Source organism: Eurosta solidaginis, unplaced genomic scaffold (genome assembly GCF_040869045.1).
Source record: "Eurosta solidaginis isolate ZX-2024a unplaced genomic scaffold, ASM4086904v1 ctg00001065.1, whole genome shotgun sequence".
In the NCBI taxonomy this organism is placed as follows: Eukaryota; Metazoa; Arthropoda; class Insecta; order Diptera; family Tephritidae; genus Eurosta; species Eurosta solidaginis.
In genome coordinates this window covers 813,173-819,253 of record NW_027136910.1, presented here as the reverse complement: position 1 = coordinate 819,253, position 6,081 = coordinate 813,173, and positions in this window count along the sequence as shown.

Here is a 6,081-nt window from a genome sequence, read left to right as displayed (position 1 = left end):
CTCCTGGGGCAGCTCCAGGATGTCAGCTGGATCCGCTGCCGTCACTGGAACCCAGGCGCGCGCCCGGATATACCACCCCTATCAGCGTGACGGCGGCCCTATAGAGGTTTACCGACCTGGCGTCGTCACAGGCAATTAGCTTGACATTGCCCTGGAACCACCCTGCATCAGTGTAAGATGGCGGTGAGCCAGGGTTGTCTTTCTTAACCTTAACGGCCACCGTAGCGAGCGCGGCCTCGATCCACTTCCACTGTTGTTTCGGGATCCTGCCATCTTCGCTGCACTCGTCTATAATGCCAATGATCTGCCGACCCTGGGCAATTTCGGCGAAAGACCGCGTCCAGCCTCCCTGCGTCTTGGCCCTTTTCGGTGCCGTGGAGTTGGATTTATCCATGGACCGCTGGCGTTTCGAGGTTTCATTACTCTCCACTAAAACTTTTAAAATTACTTGAACTAAAAAATTTAAATTAAATAATAGTTTAAAAAAACAATTTTGAGTCGGACAGGGTATACATGACAATTTTTTAAGTAGGTTATGAAAAAAACCTTAAAAATCAAAGAAAAAAAGTAAAATAAATAATAGTTTAAAAAAAGAAAAAAACACGTTTTTATAGTAAACCGAACTAAAAAATAGAAAATAGTTTTCAATTAAAAAAGTTTATATAACAGTAGTAAAAGGTCAAACAATCGTTTATAGTTAATCACCTCAAAATAAAATTATAATAAAATTTAAGTTATTAACAGAATAATTTAATTCACAGTAAAAAGCGTGGGGTGCTTGATATTGAATGTTACAATCATTCTATTGGCAACTATCTGAGAGGAAAGATATGAAATGTAGTCAAATGCACCCCACGCTTTTTACTCTGAATTAAATTATTCTGTTAATAACATAAATCTTATTATAATTTTATTTTGAGGTGATTAACTATAAACGATTGTTTGACCTTCTACTACTGTTATATAAACTCTTTTTAATTGAAAACTATTTTCTATTTTTTAGTTCGGTTTACTATAAAAGCGTGTTTTTTTACTTTTTTAAACTATTATTTATTTGACTTTTTTTCTTTGATTTCTAAGGTTTTTTTCATGACCTACTAAAAAATTTTCATGTATACCCTGTCCGACTCAAAATTGTCCGCTAAAAACTTTGGCGATAACAGATTTTTGAAAAAAAAAAAATATTTTTTTTGGTTTTGAGGAGTGTTTTGGTGAAAAAATTTATTTTTTTTGCCTGTTTTTTTTTAAGAGTTTCTTCAGAAACGTGCAAAAGTGTTGCTGATGAAAACGAATTTGTCTCATAGTTCCTATCCCACTTAAAATTATGCGATAAAAACGTTGGCATTAACAGTTTTAAAAAATATATATTTTTTTTTTTTTTGGTTTTTGGGACTTGTTTTGGTCGAAATCGATTTTTTTCATTTTCAGTGCTCCATATCATTTTTTATGTATATGTTATAATATACAATACAATAAGTATACCAAAATGATCAGGGAGCGAGCTGAGTTGATTTAGCCATGTCCGTCTGTTCGTCTGTCTGTTTGTTTGAAAGCAAACAAGTCCCTCAATTTTTGAGACATCTTGATGAAATTTGGTAAGCAGGCATATTTTGATGGGGAATTTGACATTTGTCGGAATTGACCGGATCGGACCACTATAGCATATACCTCCCATACAACCGATTGTTCAATAAGAGGGCTTTTGCCATTTCTGCGCTATTTCTGCAAATAGCAAATTTTAACAGCTACCACAAGCTTACGTATTCGGCATAGATGGTTGTCTGAAAAAATCGTCTTAATCGCACTAAAAATCGATTTCGACAAAAATGATGAAAATCCTCTTACCGGAACAGTCGGTTGTATGGGATATATATTGTAACGATTTTACTGTAACGCCGATTATTTTCAACTTGCTTCTTACGTTCGTATCGCTAAATTGTGGAATAAATAAATCAAATATTTAATTATGCAAAACGGTCTTTATTAGACTACTTTGAATAACACTTATACTTCACAACTGTTATCGTGTTTTAAATCAAACTCAAGTCAGACTACTCCGCTTTTGCCGCTTTTATACTCTTTTCTGCATGGTTGGGATATTCCAGATGTTTCTCCTTGTAGAATGTTCTACTTGTTTACCCTAGTAATTGAGCTACATATATGTATACCTATTTGAAGTTTATGGACTCTCGCATAGGCATATGCGTGTATATATGTGAGTAATACTTTGACTGTTGACTAACTATCTACATCTGTGTGTGAGTTATCTCTTGGTTGCCTTGTGTGCATGTGGGTAAACGACGATTAATGTTTTTATGTGTATTTCCCCGCTGCGTGTATGTAAATGTTGCTTGTCGTAATGTGTACATAATGATTTATTTATTTACGCACATACTGCTTAGAATCACCCTAGCGATGTGATGTGAGTATCACTTAGTGATTCTAATATTCGTGACACTGCCCTCCACCTAAGTCGGATCGTCCCGATCAGACAAATCTCCTGACGTAAACGTTGCTAGCCTCTCCAAATGAACCACTTTCATTTCGGTTCGTGGTTTGCCGATGGTTTGTATGCGGTAAACTACATCGTTGATTCGCTTTAAAATTTTGTATGGGCCTTCCCAATTACACTGCTATTTCGGGGACAAACCTTTCTTCCGTTGTGGGTTATATAACAGCACCAAATCGCCTTCCTGAAAACCTTCCGAAATAATTGCTTTATCGTATCTGGCTTTCATCTTGTCACTCATAATCTTTGTTCGTTGTCTTACAAGATCGTGTATTTCTCTCATCTCTTCTTCCAAGACACCAGTGGATTTCTTGGCATTTCTCTCCGCATCGGCATTAATCCCTCCTCCAAATCGGCTGGTAGTCGAAGGTCATTACCAAAAATTACTTTTGCGGGGGTTTGGCCCGTTGTCTCATGCACTGCCGATCGGTAAGCCATCAAAAATAATTGTATGTGCGTATCCCACTCTTTATGGTACTTGTCGACTACTTTCCTTAAGTGCTCCTCCAAGGTTCTATTGAATCGTTCCACCATACCATCGGACTGAGGATGCAATGCAGCTGTCCCTGTTTTTCGAATGCCCAGTATTTTACACATTTCTTGGAACACAGCTGATTCAAAATTCCTGCCTTGGTCAAAATGTAATTCCATTGGTACACCATACCTTGCAACCCAATTATTTACAACCAAGACTGCAATTGTTTCCGCTTCTTGATTTGGGATTGGGTATACCTCTGGCCATTTGCTAAAATAATCCATAACCACCAATACGTATTTGTTTCCGCTGTTGCTAGTAGGAAATGGACCCGCGACATCTAAAGAAATCCTTTCAAACGGTGCACCTGAGTTATATTGCTTCATCTGACCATGACTTCGTGTTCTGGGCCCTTTGGCTCTGCTGCAAACCTTGCAGTTGGCAATCCACTCAGTGACCGACTGACGGCAACCAACCCAATAGAATCTCTGTTTAATCTTCTCGAGCGTTTTCGTGATTCCCAGATGACCTCCACTTGGACCATTATGTAGCTCGTTGAGAACGTCAGGAATCCTTTTCCTGGGAACAACTATCAGTTTCTTCTTGCACTGGCCGTCCTCACTCTCCCATATTCGATACAGGCAACCGGATATCAATTGTAAACTATTCCACTGGGCCCAATATGACTTCACAATAGGACTTTCTGCTGACATCTCCTCTTTATTCGGTTTCTCATTTCGTTCGAGCCCGTGCATAACATGGGACAGATCTGAATCTTCTAGCTGACACTTCCTTAGCTGTTCCATGTCCCAGTCATCCGAACACGTCATAGTCATAAGCCGAACATCTATAATGTCTTCCTTAGCCTCAGCTTTTGAACAGTGTTTACATTCCAAACTACATGGTCTTCGTGACATTGCATCAGCATTTCCATGGGTACTACCTTTTCGATGCTCAATGGAAGAGTCATAGCTTTGTAGTCGCTCGATCCACCGTGCCAATTGACCTTCTAGGTTACGGAACTGCAGTAGCCATTTCAACGCTGCGTGATCTGTCCTGGCGCGGAATCGCTGCCCGTAGAGGTATTTATGAAAATGTTTAATGCACTCTACCAATGCTAATAGTTCTCTCCGTGTAACGCAATAGTTCCTCTAGTTTTCCAATTGATCGGCTGTAATATGCAACTACCTTCTCCTGTCCATCGACCAGTTGTGATAAAACGCCTCCTATAGCATATCCACTCGCATCGGTATCTAGAATAAACGTTGCACCTGGAATCGGATATGCCAACATAGGGCAGTGCACAATCGCTCTTTCAATGTTTGGAAAGCCACTTCTTGCTCCCTTTTCCACTGAAAAGCTTTTTTTTTCTTGTAAGCTCGTGAAGGCTATGGGCTACGCTGGAAAAGTTTGGTACAATTCGGCGGTAATATGTGCACAGCCCAAGGAAACTTCTTAATTCATGCAAGTTCTGTGGTGTTGGCCAATCGTTTACAGCTTCTATTTTTTCATTCGCAGTACAGATGCCCTCTGTCGTTACCTTGTGAGCCAAATAATTTACTTCCTTTTTAAACAGCGAACACTTTTTGGGACTTAGTTTCAGACCAGCGCCAGCTATTCTCTGGAAAACTTCCTCTAAGTTTTTAAGATGTTCATCAAAGTTCTTGCCCAATACGATGATGTCGTCCAGGTACACCTAGCAGTTTTCCAATGTAGTCTTTCAATACCTGATCCATGAGTCTCTCGAAAGTAGCTGGTGCATTACAAAGTCCAAAAGGCATCACTGTAAATTGCCAAAGACCATCAACAACACTGAAGGCTGTTTTCTCTTTGTCTTCCTCCTTCACCTCCACTTGCCAGTAGCGCGTTTTCAAGTCCAGTGTGGAAAACCATTTCGTACCAGATAGAGAGTCCAGAGTATCGTCAATTCTTGGCAATGGGTAGCTATCCTTTTTCGTAACGTCGTTCAACTTGCGGTAGTCCACGCAAAACCTCATTTTTCCAGCCTTCTTTTTCACAAGTACCACGGGTGAGCTCCATGGTCTAGCTGATGGTTCGATGACGCCGCTGTCGCTCATTTCTTGCACGATTTGACTTAAAACTTCCCGCTTCGCAAGTGGAACACTACGAAGAGCTTGACGGATCAGCCTCGCATCTCCAGTGTCAATTTGATGTTTCACAACTTTGGTGCGGCCTGGTTTGGAGCCATCCTGGTCAAATATATTCGCGTAGTTTTGGAGCAGTTGTTTTGCTTTACTCTGATAATCTTCCTCTAGCCCCTCCGTCCATGCCATGATGTCATTTGAAAGATCATTGTTGCTGGTTGGAACGTGCTCCTGGAGCTGCTCACAGTTAATAATTACACCAGCCTCTTGACATCTTCCCAATGTAGCTCGTTTGGTAAGTTTGATTGGTGAATTGAACTCGTTGAGTACTCTTATCGGAATACGTCCACCTTGTTTTGTCATAGCCAGGGTTTTTCCTACAAGAACATTCGGTGTTGATTTGTTTGCTGCTTCGACAACCCACAATATGTTTGTCCCACAATCTCCATCAAACTTTGCCCAGATGACTGCTTCTGTTCTTGGTGGTATTTGCTGATTCTCTTCCACCATCACTCGTTTCCTGCTGTAGCCTCTCTCGTAGCCGAAATTAAGTGGCACATCCATGTTCTTATATCGCATCATCTTTCTTTGCATATCGATCTTGATGCCTTGGTCGATTAAGAAGTCCATTCCGATTATGATTTCATCAACAATCTCCACCACTATAAAATTGTATACTGCCGTGACGTTCCCAATTACGACTTCACATACTACTTCTCCTAGGACAGTGGTGTCTTCTCCAGTACGCAATCTTGCTCCATGCAATGGTCTTATCTTCCTGTTGACTAAATCCGCTCGAATAATGGAATGAGATGCACCCGCATCTACAGCCAGTAAATGTTCCTTGCCATCCACATGTCCTCCTACAGTAAGATTGTTTGACCTTCTTCCGATTTGCGAGATAGAGATTATGGGGCATTCAATTGGGGGAGCCAGCTGTCGCCCCTTGCGGATGACTCGCTTTAGTTTAACGATTGAGTATACTTGGAGAT